Here is a 16970-nt window from a genome sequence, read left to right on the forward strand (position 1 = left end):
GGCCACCCCCAGCAATATTTTAAATGTTGCCCATTTTGTGAGTTATGATAAATTTATATTAAATTAAGGTTATAGGATATCAGTGGTCAGTTTCATTCATTTTGACAAAAAGGCCTACCCATTGTCTCAGGTAGTCTACATACATTAGCATGGGTAATCCACAAAGCACCCTATTGGGTAGATAGTATTATGCCCATTTTACAGAAGTGGAAAAATGAGGTTAAGAAAGAAGACATGACTTAATCACACATAGAGAAGAGGCAAAGGCAGCCTGACCTTGGAGAGGAAGGAGAGGTCAGCAAAGATCTTACCCAGGGCAGTGGCTAAGGCTATGGTAACCCCATTCAGATCCCCATTTGTGGTCAGCAAGCAAAACGCTAGTACTTTTTGCCCTGGCTGGTGTGGCTCAGTGCATTGAGCATCAGCCTGTGAACTGAAAGGTTGTCAGTTCAGTTCGAAGTAACATGCCTGGGTTGAGGGCCAGGTTGCTGGTTGTTGGGAGCACGCTGATCAACATTTCTCTCCTTTCTCCCTCCCTTCCCCTCTCTCTAAAAAATGAATAAATCTTTTATTTAAGTGCTGGTACTTTTTAAGGCAAGCCCATAAAGTTGGTATCATCTCAATGTTTGAGTGGAGGGATGTTACTTCCCAGGGGACCCACAGCCAGTAGCGGGAGAGCTAGAAATCAGACCCAGAACCATCCAAAGCTAGAGCCAACCTCTTCACTGGACCTCCCCGGGCACGCTTCTCAACTTCGAGGACAGTTTCAGGGACGGGAAGTGGCCCCTGGAACTGTGATCTCCCTGGGATTTAAAGTGGAAGCGTGAACCTTGAAGCTTCCAGGCTGCACACCATTGTGGAACTGTGCGATCGCAAGTCAAGACTCAACTGCAGCCAAGCCTCACGTGTCTCCTAGAGTCAGGGGTGGACTCATGAAAACACAGTGTGAAGCAGAGCAGGCCCCTACTCTCCCTGGGCCTCAGGTTTCCCATCTCTACTGGGGAGGGGCTAGAGAGCTAGGTAATTGGTAGCCAAAGTCTGGCTCTGATGGTTCAGGATTCTGTGAGTCTAATATTCGTCTCAGGGCTTGGCCTGCTCAGCACCTAACAAGGCCATTAACTCTGGATCCTTCTCTCTCGGGTGGAGCAGGAACAGAAAACAACAGAGATAAGGTCTCTTGGCAGCACAGAGCTTGGCTCAGGGGCTCTGGGGATGAGCCTTCCCTCCTGCCAGAGAGAGCATCCCCGGAGGCTGACTACTCACACCTGAGCAGCATTCCCAGCTTCCTGGGTCCAGGCTTTGTTTGCTGCCCCCAAAAGCTGCACCAGGAGATCAGTTGCAAAGGACCATGTCACAGGTGTAAATACAGGGGCCTGGGGGTGGGATGGGAGGATGTGGTGGGGGGTGGGTGCTGGCCAAAGTGCTGAATCATCATTGCCCACCAGGGCACATGGTTATTTCTCCTTACCCATGATTCCCCCCAGTTCCCTGGGAATCTGAAATACATAAGGGAAGAGGGAATGGTGGGAAGTAGAGCAGAAACCCAGGCAGGGGCAGGGCAGGGGCGTGGAGAATGTGGTCAGGAGGCACAAACTCCAAAATAATAGCAGGAGAAGAGGAAATAACTTTTATTTTGAAATGTGCTCATTTTTCCTTATTTTTCCTTTCACTTGGATGAACTTCTGTGGGTTTGTTTTTACCCTGAATACAGCAGTCTTCTATCTTATTTCAACATTTTGGCAGTTCTCTCATATTTCTTACTATTAAAAAATGCTCTCCACTCTCCCTAGGAATTAGATGAAGTAGAGGAAGAAGAGACACTTGGGACCAGAGGCCCAGGGGCTTCCTACTCCAATGTCATGACAACAGAGAGCCTTTCAAAGATGGAACCAGAGGCACAAAGCCCAGGGTCTCATGAGCTCCCCCAAACTGTGGGCCTGGACGTGATCACATCTGAAGGCTGGAGAAGCCTGGTGGACCTTCCAGCCCAATTCAGAGGCTCAGAGAGAGTTGGTTTCTGGCTCAAGGTCATACAGCACGTGGCAGAGCTGAGGCCAAAGCCCAGGTTTCCTGGTTCCCAGTTAGCACACAGGAGGGAGAATGGCCAGTGGAGAGGGCCCCTGCCCAGGCAAGGAAAAGGAGCACAGAGGGGCAGCTGCAAGTGGACAGGAGGGAGGTGCTCAGAGGAGGAGGACCCCCGTGTCTAAGAAGGTCTGCAAGAGCTGCAGCTCAAAGGTCATACATAGAGCTGGGAAGTTCTCTCTAAGGTGGAGACAGGCCAGCTGAGCATGCGGGTCAGCATCCAGCCTCCAGGTGGGCTGCTGAGAGACCACGCATCTCACCTCTGTCATTTTACAGATGAGAAAACAGAGACCCAAATCGGAGGACACCAGCCTGTGGGGCAGAGCCAGGCCCAACCCAGGTCTCCCAACTCCCAGCCATCCGCTCTTTTCACACAACCTTTAATCTCCCCCCTGTGGATTCCGGTGCCTCCTCCCACCCCCTGGGAACCCTGACTGTGAGCAGAAGGAGAAAGGGAGTGGCCGGGGCCCCCACAACCCCAAGCACCAAGAGCTGGGTGCCTTCCTCCATCCTCACTCCCAAGGAGAAGGGAGAATTGGCTGGGCTCCACCGGCGCCCCCTCCAGGCCAGAGCCAGTTGGTGCCTGCCCACACCTGGTGCCTCTGTTGCCCGCAGCAGAGCCCAGAGCCAGCGCCAGCCACAGCAGGGGCAAAGCCACAAGGGTAGCTACTGGAGCCACAGGGAGTCACAGGTAAGTGAGGGCCTAGGGAATGGTAGCCCCAGGGAGTCACCTGATTCCATGGCACCTTATTCCAGCCCTGAGGCCTGGAGCGGTTTGGGGGTTTTGAGATCTTTTTTTTTCCCCAGAGAAGGGGCTTTTGCCCGCTCACTCCCTGGGCCCAATTCCTCACCCCCACCCCTTGCCAACCCAAGGCTAGAGCCCTCCCCTGGCCGAACTGCTAGACTACAAGCAGGAACAGGGAAGTGGGTCCAGTGGCTGTTTCTGCTCCTGGAAGGTGATGAGATCAGAGCCCTGGGAGGTCCCAGAAACAGCAGAGACTGGCTGAAGGCGCGTGCCTCTTACAGGTGCAGGGCGGTGGGTCTAGTCCTAGGCGAACCCTGCTAAACCCGGGTGGGTCCCAGCTCAATCCCTGATGTCTCTCTGATGGGTGTCCACTCCTTACCAGTTCAGCAAGAAGAATGGTGACCTTAGGCTATGGAACAACCACGGGTTCTAAGGTTCTAGCTCGGGGAGGTCTCTCGGAGTTAGCACAACTGTCCTCCCCACCTCACCCCTTCCTCTGTCGCACTTCTGAAATGCCCTCCTCCATCCCTTTCATTCCTCCATCCAAACCTACCCTCCAGTGTTCCTCGGGGTAACTGGCTTACGGTTTGAGGTGCCGCCCCCTTCCTGACTTGTGAGCACATACAATAGGAACCACTCCAAAAGAGTGGCTAGTGGTGGGATTGCAGGCACCACACCAAGCAGGTGAGGGAAAGATTATAGGGGGACAGGAAGGGGGAGGGGACTTCTTATGACTCCACACAGGCAGCACCACAGCAGCATTACTGTGTGGACACAGACCCAGCTAGAAATGACAGTGACTCCATGGATCTGGCCCATCCAAGCCTTACTCTTGGCTCAGCCTTCAGCCCTCACTCCCCTCACCAGCACCCCGCCCAGCACAGGCCAGTGTTGACACACACAGCCTCTCTGTTCCCAGGGGCTTCCGGTGGAGGCAGAAAAGACTGCATGTCACCTTGGAATCAGAGCATCCAAGAATACAAGGCTCCGGCCCTGGCTGGTGTGGGCCAGTGGGTTGGAGCGTCATCCCGTAGACTGAAGAGCTGCGGGTTTGATTCTCCGTCAGGGTGATTGCCTAGGTTACAGGTTCAGTCCCCTTTCCGGTGAGTCTAGAGGCAACCAATTGATGCTTCTCTCTCACATTAATGTTTCTCTCCCTCCCTTCCCCCTCTTTAAAATCAACGAGCATGTCCTTGGGTAAGGATTTAAAAAAAGAAGAGCATTAGGGCCCCAAACAGAGAGCATTAAGCATATTCTGGTCCTCAGCACCCTGCTTTTGTAATACTCACTCCCTGCCCAGAATGCCCTAGCCCTCCTTTTTTTCTGTTGAAATAGTATGCATTCTTCACATCCCACTCAAGGTCAAGTTGTCCCCATCATTCCAGTCCAGCAGAACGCAATGCTCTGGGCCCCAGCAGCACGTTGGGACTCCCCTACCACTAGAACGTGGGCCTGCCGAGGCAGGGATCATGCCCTGGCTCTGCTTGCTGGGCGCAGAAAGGGCCCCAGAAAATGTTCACTGGCTGGTGTCCAAGCTGGAATCACAAAAGCCCCCCATCTCCAAGTTGGGAGGATTCTTAGAGACTGGTGACAGTTCCCCCCTGAAGATGCTGGGATGGCTGCTGAGTGCCCAGGGTGAGCCCGAGGGTCGGCCCCAGCCAGGTTTTGCACAGGGAGAACCAGGGAGTAGGCGGTGGCTCTTTTTAAATTATAAAATAACTTATGCTCATTGTTTTAAAAATTCAAATAAATATAAGACTATCAAGCTCAGAGTCCCCTCATTCGGCTCCCAGAAATCAACAGCTGTTAACAGTCTGGTGCAGGTCCTTCTGGGCCTGTTTGCTTATGCACAAACATAAACAGAAGTTTCTGTTACAAAAATATGCTCACTTATCATCTTGCTACGTGTTCTGTGGAATAAACTTCTACAAAGGGGACTGTTGGCCAAAAGGTGTGTACATTTAAAAACGTGTTGCTTTCCTTAGTAACTTTCTTTTCTCACAACATGCTCATTGTAGAAACTGGAAAACACAGTCGAGTCACACAAAGGCTAAGTGACCGTCGTCACTGCCCAGAGATAACCACCGCTAGCGATTTCTTTGGTGGAAAGTTTTACAGCCTTTTCTCCCCACGTGAGTGTGTTTAGTTACAAATATTGGAACACACCCTGCTACCGTCCCAAGGCTTGCTTTTTGTCCTCATTGTTTTATCACGTACTGACACATCGTGAGCCTCTTTTCATGTTGTTAAATGTCTTCTGTGGCATCAATTTAGTATGATGATAAGAAACATTTGGCCTCAGGGCCCCCCAGAAGCCTGCTTGTCCTGACTGACCCCCATTCTGAGTAAGGAGCCTGCAACGACAGCGGGCTGGGAGCCATGACCCAGGGTGTGACCTCGCTCTGCCCTCTTCCTTTCAGAAAGGGAGCGCCCGTGCCCTTGGAAGGCCTTGAGCACCTGCCGCCTGGACACCTCCTGAGCTGAGGTCCAAACACCCCGCCGATGGGCATCCAGCACCCCTGCAACTTCTCCACTGCTCCCCATCGGAGCAGTAAGTAGACACCCGACCCTTTCTTCTGGGGCCAATCCAAGGCCCAGAATGCGAGAGGTGTGGGTGCTTAGGTGGTCTTCACTGCAAGGCAAGGGAGGGCGTGGCGATCCGAGCTGAGGGGTGGAGAATGCCACTTGCCCTTGCACTTCAGCCAGCTCTTCCGGCAGCATCTGCCTCCTACTGATGGCACTGAGGGAGGAACTGGTCAGGGAGGAACCAGGGGTGGCTGGGAGGGGGCTGAGCTCCTTGGAGGTTTTCTGGCCCCCAAAGCAAATACCCAGCTTCTTAGTCTAAGCCAGTGCTCTGCCCCACGAACTTACTGGTCAAATAGTGTGGAATTAAGTGTAATCTTGGGCAGGACCTTTCTCCTCTCTCAGGGGCGGGGGTCTCAATGCCATGTGGTTCCTAAGGCACCTACCTAAACTCTGGAATTCTATAGCCCAATTTGGACCAAGTTTTCCAATGTTCTCTTTTCTTTCGAAAAGAGCTTGGGGATTTGTTGACTTCAATTGTGCACCAGGCCTTGTTTGGAGCATTATTATCATAATTATTCTTATTTTCTTATTCTTCATTTAATCCTCCCAGCAAGCCTGAGAGGAGGCACCACTCTTATCCCCATTTTCCAGATGAGAACACTAAACCTGGAGAGTTAAGATGACTTTCCAGTTAGGTGGTAGAACTCAAATTTCGACCCAGGGCCGTGACTCCCAAACCGCTGCTCCTGTCCACCCATCCCCACGCCGCTCTGTGACGTGTGCAGGGGTCTTTCCTCTCTTGCTACAGTTGAAGAAACTGAGGGCAGAGAAGAGAGGCAAATCCCTCAAGGCCACGCAGCAAGGTCATGGCAGCGCAGCGCTGGTTAGTTTTCAAAGACAGAAGCTTGTGAACCAGAAGCAGCCTTTGAACTGTGTTCCAGAGCCCAGAACTGAACAGGAGGGAGGTAGTCCAGTGGGAAAGGCTGTGTTTGTTCAGCCCAGCCTGTCCGCCGTCCCCCAGCTCGGTCCAGAGAAGTGCTGACTGTGGGCAAGTCCTATAGGAAGAAAAGGTTACATGGCCTGTAGGGTGGGGGAGGGCTGGGCCAAAGGAACATTTCCCCTCTTTTCTGACCATGACCTGAATTTATTTTTTTAAATATATTTTATTGATTATGCCATTACAGTTGTCCCATTCCCCCTCTTCACTCCCCTCCACCCTGCACACCCCTCCTCCACCATTCCCCCCCTTTCGTTCATGTCCATGTGTCACAAGTTCTTTAGATTCTGTATTTCCCACAGTATTCCTGCCCTCCCCCCTATTTTCCACCTGCTGTCTATGCTACTTATTCTCTGCACCTTCTCCCCCCTTCTCCTCCTCCCACTCCCCCGTTGCTAACCCTCCATGTGATCTCCATTTCTATGTTTCCGCTCCCAATCTAGCTGTCCTCTTAGTTTGCTTTTGTTTTAGGTGTGGTTGTTAATAACTGTGAGTTTGCTGTCCTTTCACTGTTCATATTTTTTTATCTTCTTTTTCTTAGATAAGTCCCTTTAACATTTCATATAATAAGGGCTTGGTGATGATGAACTCCTTGAACTTGACCTTACCTGAGAAGCACTTTATCTGCCCTTCCATTCTAAAGGAAAGCTTTGCTGGATAGAGCAATCTTGGATGTAGGTCTTTGGATTTCATGACTTGGAATACTTCTTTCCAGCCCCTTCTTGCCTGTAAGGTCTCTTTTGAGAAATCCACTGACAGTCTGATGGGCACTCCTTTGTAGGTGACTGTCCCCTTATCCCTTGCTGCTTCTAGAATTCTCTCCTTCATTTTCATCTTGGCTAATGTAATTATGATGTGCCTTGGTGTGTTCCTTCTTGGGTCCAGCTTCTTTGGAATTCTCTGAGCTTCCTGGACTTCCTGGAAGACCTTTGCCAGATTGGGGAAGTTCTTCTCCTTTATTATTTGTTCAAATAACTTTTTGACTTGTTGTTCTTCCCCTTCCCCTTCTGGTACCCCTATAATTCGGATGTTGGAACGTTTAAAGATGCCCTGGAGGTTCCTAAGCCTCTCCTCATTTTTTTGAATTCTTGTTTCTTCCTTCTTTTCTGTTTGGTTGTTTCTTTCTTCCTTCTGGTCCACTCCCTTGATTTGAGTCCCAGTTTCCTTTCCATCACTATTGGTTTCCTGTGCATTTCCCTTCGTTTCAATCTGTTTAGCCTCCTCCCACAACTAAATTAAAGACAGCAAAATTTTAGAAACAAAAACGCAGCCAAAACGGTGAAAATTGAACTGTAAGGAAGTCTGATAACAACAAACCACTCAGCCAGACCGATAAACCAAGCGAAGGAGCAAACAGTGAGACAGACTGTTCAGGCTAAGGCCCCAGCCTGATGAAGGATGGGAATTAGAGCCTGAAAGCACCAACTGGAAAGACTTTCTCGGGGTCGAGGGGCCGGGAGAGGCTCCTAGGCTCACAGAAAGTTCATTGGGGTCCACAGGGTCCTGGAGAGTACATGGGCCCACACACCCAGGAACCAGCACTAGAGGGGCCCAATTTGCTTGCAGGAAGCCACAGAGGGGACAGAAATCTGAGAGAGAGAGAGTGGAGTGGACCAAAGCACCATTTTTCCCCCTCTCTGACCCTGCCCCAACATACAGCATCACAACCCAGCGACTGGGTGGCGCGGCCCTGACGAACACCTAAGGCTCCGCCCCTCAAACATAACAGGTGGGAACAGACCAAACATTATGACCCAAGAACAGCTCAAAGCCCCAGAGCCTATACTTCTAAGTGACGAAGAAATAGCCAACCTTTCAGATGCACAGTTCAAAACACTGGTGATCAGGATGCTCACAGAATTGGTCGATTTTAGCCACAAATTAGAGGAACATATTAATTTATTTTTTAACTTTATTTTTACTGTTGACACTATTATAGACGTCCCAATTCCTCCCCCTTGCCCACTTCCACCCATCCCCACCCTCTCTTCCCTCGGGCCATCATCACACGGTGGTCTGTGTCTACGGGTCATGTGTATGTGTTCTTCGGCTAACCCCATCACCTTCTTTCGCCCCGTCCCCCTCACCCTCTCTTCTGACAGCTGTCAGTCTCTTCCATGCAGCCATGCCTTTGTTCTTCTTTGGAAGAATCCCCCTTCATCTCCCGTCTCCCCTGAGACAGCCCCACTGTGCTTTCTCTCTCATTTAATCACTTACCCAACAAGTCACTTAGATAAGCAATGACAGGTGCACCCCAAGTCTCTATCAAGGAGTTGACAGTAACCAGGCAGCCACAGCACATGTGCTGTGGGCTAGGCTAGGACAAGAGGGGAGTCACAGGGACTCAGAGAAGAGAGGCCAGCTGGGGGAGATACGGCTGAAGCTGAGACTTGTAGGATGAGTAAGATTTGGGCAAAGTATTTCAGGGAGAGGGAACAGCACGTGCAAGGGATAGAGGCTAGGAATGAGGTCATGGGGCTGAGGGCTGAATGTGAGGCAGGGGAGCACAGTGATGAAGCTGGAGAGGAAAGCAGGGGCAGATCATGCTATGCTGTGGGCTCTCTGAGGGCGATGGGGACTCATCACAAGGATTTAAGCAGGGACTAGGGGATGATCATATTGGTAAGGGGCAGGGCAAGGCTGGAGGTAAGGAGTCCAGAGAGAAGGCTGAAAGGCTGGTCAGGCTGAAGCAGGGGGCGGAGTGAAAGATGGGCAAAGTGAAAGAGGGCAGAACTGAGGACCCAGTGATTCTCCTAGGAACACTGGGGGCTGTTTCAGAGCCGGGTTACTCAGCCGCCCTCCCCTTCTTCAGGAAGGACAGGCACAGCAAGCTGGCGATTCTGCAGAACCAGACCCAGAGGCCCCCCATCGTTCCCAGCAGCAGCAGAACCTCAGAATTTGATCCTTGCAGTCTCCGCAGCATCCCGGGGTAAACAGGTGTGGTGACAGGGAGCCCGGCCCATCCCACCACTGGACAATGATGATGAGGAGCTCTTCCTTTACACGGGTCCCCTTGCGTCCCACTGGTTCTAGCTCTGTCTTCCTCTCCCCCACCCCCAGACAAGACTGGCCTCCTTTCCGTCGGACAGTCTTTTACAGATCTCTCTGTCTATTCCTTTACCAAGGACTTATTGAGGAACTACTCCGTGCCATGGGTTGTCTTACTGGTCTGGGCCACCTGCCTGGCCAATGGTGAGTGTTTAGGACATGCTTATTGGGAAGCACGTGGACAGCATGAATCCTGGCGGCACACAGACCTGGGTTCAAATCCTGTGCATATCCCTACTCTTCAACCTCAGACAAACCAGCCTCTGTACTGCAGCTTCTCCATCTGATAAATAGCAACAGCAATGGCTGCTTGCCAGACTGGATAAGACAAGGCCTATAAAGCACCTGGCGTTACTAATATCACTCCTCTCCCATGCACCAAGCATCTTCTAAGTGCCAAACACTGTCACTCGATCTCTGCCTCCAAGCATGGTCTTGCCCTGTACCATGCCACCTCCAGACCTGGGATCCCAATGTTGTGTGAGCCATGTCTATGGAGGACAGGGACAGCCTGCCCCAGGGAAGCGGTCCTCTGCCCCTGCCTTGATGCCTCCATCCCTTTGCCAGATGTGAGCAGCTTGCAGGCTCCAGTGATCATCATTCCAACCCTGCTCTCCTCGTCCACCCTGCTGGTCGTCAGCTGCATCTTATGGAAGACATGCCATCGGGCTCGGGCCACCAGCCCCAGCCCTCAGTCCCAATGAGGGGCCCAGGTAAGCCACTCAAGGACCACACGGACAGAGAGTTCCATTTCTGTTTTACTCTTAGTGTCCTTGCACACAACACTCGAGAAAAGCCCCGTTCCATCTGTTTTGCCCAAAGTTGTGACACATAACCCCTCAGTCAAAGGAGAAACTCTCCTTACTCTCTGGAGGCAAGAAAAGATGATGTGCTGCCCTGAATACAGCCTCACAGTGGCCACAGCCACCTTGTGTGACCTCAGAGTCCCCTGTACTCGGGTCCAGGGTCTGTTGGATGGTAACTCACCACCCCTTATTTCAAGGAAGCCCATTCTGCACCCCTGTAATTGTGGCCCTGAGTGACCGTGGATCAAGGCTGTCCTTGGCCACACGCTGCCCCCCACCTCCCTAGGCCCACCACCCCCAGACCAATGGGGCCTCTGCAGGGAATCTTACTAAGAAGCAAGACATCCTCCTCCAAGAACTGTATGAGATCCCTTCTGGTTTTACCCCAGTTCAGGCGGGGCTCATCACATTATCCAGAACTTATAGTCCTTAGAATTTTCCACTTCTCATATCTTAAAACACTCATATTACCTGTGCATTCCTGAGGTCATGGAGTTTCAGCTTAGCACATGTTCTTGTGTGTGGGAGGGGGGTGGGGGGAACATGATCGTAAAGCCCCCGGCAGGCAAAGCCTGGCTGATAGGGAAACTGCCAGGGCCCTGGACTCCTGTCCAGCCTGGAGCCTCGCTTCTCCCTGATCTACTGCCTGAGCTCTGTGGTTCAGAGGGAGAAAGTGGGTCCCACACAGCTATTACAAAGCCCAGAATCCTCACCACTGCCCTAAGATCTCAGGTCATCTGCTCCGTCTGCCAGCCACAGGGTCATGCCTCCTTCCATTCATCCAATGACACCCAAGTACGTACCACGAGCCAGGCATGCCAGGGGCTGGGTTTACAACAAATGAGACCCAGACCAGTAATGTAATAGTTGAAACAGAATAATGACAACAGAGTATAAGAAGCACCTGGGTGGGGTACAGAAGTCTGTGCAGCATAAAGAGGCCACTCAACAGCCAGGAGAGGAGAGCGGAGGCAAGCTTTCAAGAAGTGGCATCTAAACCGAGACCTGAAAGTTGACTCGGAGCTTGCTCGAAGGAAGGTGGGAAAGACAGTCCAGTGAGAGAGAACAAAAAGTACAGTAGAGGGGTTGGCAAACTCTGGTCCAGTTCCTGGCTGGATAAAGTTTTATTGAAACATAGGCAGGTCGATACATAAGTCACTACATTCACTTATCTATTGTCTCTGGCAGCTTTTGCTCTACATAACAGAGTGGAGTAACCTTGACAGAAATGCTATGGCTTGCAAAGTATAAAATATTTACTCTCTGGCCCTTGGCGGAAAAAGTTTGCTGACTCCTAGAGGTTAGAGAACTTATGCTGCCTTTTAGGATCCCAGTGGCCCGGAGGAACAGGGGGAAACGCGAAGCAGGCAGCACACAATGAGCTCTTCTTCCCATAGCCATAGGGGGTCGACCCGGGAGTAGACATACCTGATTTAAAGATTTGATTTATCTACTTTAGGAGGGGAAGGGAAGGAGACAGAGAGGGGAAAAACATCAGTAGGTTGCCTATCACAGGCTCCCAGCTGGGCACCTAACCCACAATCGAGGCATGTGCCCTAAGAATTGAACCAGTGACCTTTTGGTTCACAGGCCAGCACACAATCCACTGAGACACACCAGCCAGGGCTAGACATGCCTGATTTAAACAGACCTGATAGAGGGACTTCCGGCCAAGATGGAGGCATAGGTAGACACACTGTGCCTCCTCGCACAACCAAAATAAAGCCAACAACAATTAAACAAAGTAACAACCAGAACTGACAAAAAATTGAACCGTATGGAAGCCCAACAACCAAGGAGTTAAAACAGACACATTCATCCAGGCCAGTAAGAGGGGCAGAGTTGGGTGGCCAAGCGGGAGAAGAGGGGTCGCAGCAAAGAAAGCTGTGGCACTGGGTGTGTGAGGCAGCAGCTGAGAAACCTCGGGTGTGCAAGACAGCAGTGGGTGGACCCTGGGTGCACAGGTGGCAGCTGACAGACCCTGGGTGCGGGGTGGCAACAGGCAAAGCCAGTGAAGTGGCAATTGTGAAGCGGGGTGTGGTGTGCAAGGTGGCTGGCTAACCAGGCAGCAGTCCCACATTTGCATGCAGCAAGACAGACCACGCAACCCAGGGGCCCAGTGTGGGGAAATAAAGCCTCGAAACACCAATTGAAAACACCTGTGGGGGTTGAGGTTCTGGGAGAGACCCCCAGCCCCACAGTAGAGTTTGCTGGAGAGACCCACAAGGTCCTAAAACGTATACAAGCCCATCCACCTGGGAACCAGCACCAGAGGGGCCGACTTTCCTTGGGGGAAACAGCAGAAGGGACTGGAATCTGACAGACAGTGGAACAAGTGCCACTGTTCCCTCTCTGACCCCGTCCCCACATATAGCTCACAATCCAGCGACTTGGGTTGCCTCACCCTGGTGAACACCTAAGGCTCCGCCCCTCAGATGTAACAGGCGTGACAAGACCAAAAAAAAAAAAAAAACAGGCCCAAATGGAAGAACAGATCAAAGCTCCAAAGCAAATACAACTAAGCAACGAAGAGATGGCCAACCATCAGCGCTTTGAACTGACGGCCAACAGACGCACAGTTCAAAGCACTGGGGATCAGGATGCTCACAGAATTGGTTGAATTTGGTCGCAAATTAGATGAAAAAATGAAGGCTACACTAAATGAAATGAAGGGAAATGCACAGGAAACCAATAGTGATGGGAAGAAAACTGGGACTCAAATCAATGGAGTGGACCAGAAGGAAGAAAGAAACAACCAAACAGAAAAGAAGGAAGAAACAAGAATTCAAAAAAAATGAGGAGAGGCTTAGGAACCTCCAGGACATCTTTAAATGTTCCAACATCCAAATTATACAGGTATCAGAAGGGGAAGGGGAAGAACAGCGAGTCAAAAAGTTATTTGAACAAATAATAAAGGAGAACTTCCCCAATCTGGCAAAGGTCTTCCAGGAAGTCCAGGAAGCTCAGAGAGTTCCAAAGAAGCTGGACCCAAGAAGGAACACACCAAGGCACATCATAATTACATTAGCCAAGATTAAAATGAAGGAGAGAATTCTAGAAGCAGCAAGAGATAAGGGAACAGTCACCTACAAAGGAGTTCCCATCAGACTGTCAGTGGATTTCTCAAAAGAGACCTTACAGGCAAGAAGGGGCTGGAAAGAAGTATCCCAAGTCATGAAATCCAAAGACCTACATCCAAGATTGCTCTATCCAGCAAAGCTTTCCTTTAGAATGGAAGGGCAGATAAAGTGCTTCTCAGGTAAGGTCAAGTTCAAGGAGTTCATCATCACCAAGCCCTTATTATATGAAATGTTAAAGGGACTTATCTAAGAAAAAGAAGATAAAAAAATAGGAACAGTGAAAGGACAGCAAACTCACAGTTATTAACAACCACACCTAAAACAAAAGCAAACTAAGAGGACAGCTAGATTGGGAGCGGAAACATAGAAATGGAGATCACATGGAGGGTTAGCAACGGGGGAGTGGGAGGAGGAGAAGGGGGGAGAAGGTGCAGAGAATAAGTAGCACAGACAGCAGGTGGAAAATAGGGGGGAGGGCAGGAATACTGTGGGAAATACAGAATCTAAAGAACTTGTGACACATGGACATGAACTAAAGGGAGGGAAGGATATGTGGAGGGGAATGAAGGGGGGAAATGGGTCAACTGTAATAGCATAATCAATAAAATACATTAAAAAAACAATAAACAGACCTGATGGATCCCCTCTTCCTAGGAATTTGAAATGTGGAACAGAAGGCCCAGAAATGGAGCCAAGTCACATAAGTGTCTGTGAACCTGTGCTGCTTAGGCCCCCAGTCTGGTTAATCAACTCCTTTGATTCAGAAGGCCCTTGCAATCAATCTGCCAAACTTCTAATTTTCATTTTCCTTCAAAGTCAGTACCTGTTACTTTTCATGAAAAAAACTTTAAAGGAATGGAGATGAAGCTGGCAGAGTATACAGGTTCAGTCAGCATGGTCCAATTTAAGTATAACATGAACCATATATAATTTTACATTTTCCAGTAGCCAAGTAAGTAGGCACATTTAAAACAATAAAATGAAATGAGTGAAATTAATTTAATAACATATTTTATTTCACCCAGTATATACAAAATATTATAATTTCAATATGTAATCAATATTTTACAATTGTTAATGTGATATTTATATTCTCCTCTTTGGGCTATATCTTTGAAGTCTGGAGGGATTTTACACTTAGAGCACATCCCAAATCATGCCCCATTTCAGGTGCTCCACAGCCAAATGAGCTTGCAGTGAACATCATGGACAGCACAGGTTTAGACACTCAGGCCCTGGCTAAAAAGCGGAGGCTTCATTCTGAAAAAAGTGGGAGTTCCGCGAATAGATTCACTCCAGGAAGTAATGTGATAAAAACTTCACTGTAATTGGATCACTCGGACTTCCACTTAAAGAATGGGCTGGACAAGAGCTGAGACTAGAGATGGGAGATGGGGAGATTAGTCAGGAGGAGTTGAAATAACCCAAATAGAAGATGAGAGACCATGATGATGGAGTTTGCCAGTGGCAGCAGGGATGGAGAGAAGCACTTGAAGCCAAGAGATGTTTAGGAGGCAGAAACAACATCCCTCATCATCACTGCTGCTCCTCACCACGCCTCATAAAGCCACTTCCCACCTACATCTCCTTCTCACCACTCTGTTCCAAATACCTTCACCTCCCTCTGGGGCTACCAAAAAAGCAACCTGCCTCCACTGTTTACTATCTGTTCTAGATTAAGATACTTCACATTAAAGCCTGTTTCCTAATATTTAAATAGAAATAATTTAAGTAGTGACTATGGGTCACATGCTGTTCTAACCTCTCTAAATACGTTAACTCATTTAATCCTTAGAACAGTATGAAGAAGGTACTATGATTCCATTTTACAAATGCAGAAAATGTAGCGCGGTCTTGCAGCAGGAAACACGGGATTGCACCACAGGCAGGGATGGATCGGAATTTGTGATAACATCCCCTTCACAGAGTCGTGTGAATTAAGTGAAATAATCCGAGTGAAGGGGGATGGCAGGGCATGGCACACAGCAAGTACTCTATTTTTAAATGTAACACATCTTGGCCTCCAGGTAAAAAGAATTCGTTCAAAGACCCTGATTTTTTGCGTGAAACCAGGTGTCTCCTCTCGGGAATGACATGGATGGGCGACGGGGACCCCGGAGACGAGACACCCTAGAAACGCACAGCTGTCCTTTTAATCTGGGATCCCCCTGCTAGGTTACATTGAAGCAGAAGTACCTGGTGAGCAAGGGTCCGACTTCCGGTGTTACATTGGGCCCTTGTAGCCGCGGGAAGCCTCTCCCTTTCCCACGCTACATTGTGAGCTCTCCCAGTTCCCGTGGGAGTCCCGCCCTCGGCGAAAGTTCGGTTTCCCACTGGTGGAGTCTGAGAGCTGCATCTCCGTCTTTCAACCAATGGATTCTGCTGCCTTTTTCTCACTGTTTGGTAAAGTCAGATCCTCCTCCTGGCCGGCAGAGGGCGCGAGAGCTTGTGGCTCGAAACCCAGGAAACTCTCGGATACCACGGAAGTGACGTCACATTACCAGANCTCCCAGTTCCCGTGGGAGTCCCGCCCTCGGCGAAAGTTAGGTTTTCCACTGGTGGAGTCTGAGAGCTGCATCTCCGTCTTTCAACCAATGGATTCTGCTGCCTTTTTCTCACTGTTTGGTAAAGTCAGATCCTCCTCCTGGCCGGCAGAGGGCGCGAGAGCTTGTGGCTCGAAACCCAGGAAACTCTCGGATACCACGGAAGTGACGTCACATTACCAGAAATCCTCCGCCGCGGAGTCTGAGCGAGGATTCTGACGTCTGGAAGGCGAGTCATCTAGGCGCCAGGAAGCAGTAGCTAAGAGTACCGTTTCCAGCCCTCACCTTCTCAAGTAGTCAACTGAGAAAACTGAGGTCCTAGAGAGAGGGGTTTGCTCATATTCACTCAGACCAGCGCGCCTGCACACGACTCCTCGGAGCAGAGAGACAGCCCCTTGCGGGGTTTTGAAGTCAGAAATATTCATAGTGCACAGATGGGGAAACCAAAACCCGGAGAGAGACAGGGACTTGCAGGGTAGGCAAGGTTGCCAGATTTAGCAACTACAGGATGAATAGTTGAAGTTGAATTTCAGCTAGACAACAATGGTTTACTATAAGAATATTCCAAATATTGCATATATACGACCCATATATGCGTCCTGTATTTTACATGGCATTCTTAGGTCAAGGTCACCTAGCTGAGTGGAAGAGCAGAAAGAGCTATTGAGACGTCCTCGATGCCTCCCCACCTAAGGCTCACTAGTAGGTAGACCTGTGCTTTTCCTAGGTGTAATCCTGAGGTGGCCTGAAGGGACCACAGCCCCTTGGGGTCAGTGGTCTTCCCTCTGCAGGATCTATGTAGGCTGCTGTTCAGGTGCTAAGACGGGGCCAGATACCCACCCCCGAGGATTCAGGGGTACCCCACCCCCCGGCCTCCACCCTCCAAGACTAGTTTATTCAAGACACTAAGTACTTACTTTGTGCCAAGCACAAACTCAGGCAAGTAGGAGAAACTCCCTGTCTTTTTTAAAATTAATACATTTGCAGGAAAACTAGTATAGAGGGAAATTATAATACTTAGTAGTCAACAGTTCTTTACTGTGGGTAAATGCAGAATGCTATGAAAGCTCAGAGAAGTAATAAATACTAACCAAGAAAAAAGGGAGAGATACCCCAGCTGAGACCTGAAAGATGCAGTCAGCA

The sequence above is a fragment of the Sturnira hondurensis genome, unplaced genomic scaffold, assembly GCF_014824575.4.
Source record: "Sturnira hondurensis isolate 20B ecotype Veracruz unplaced genomic scaffold, ASM1482457v3 Scaffold0013381, whole genome shotgun sequence".
Classification (NCBI taxonomy): Eukaryota; Metazoa; Chordata; class Mammalia; order Chiroptera; family Phyllostomidae; genus Sturnira; species Sturnira hondurensis.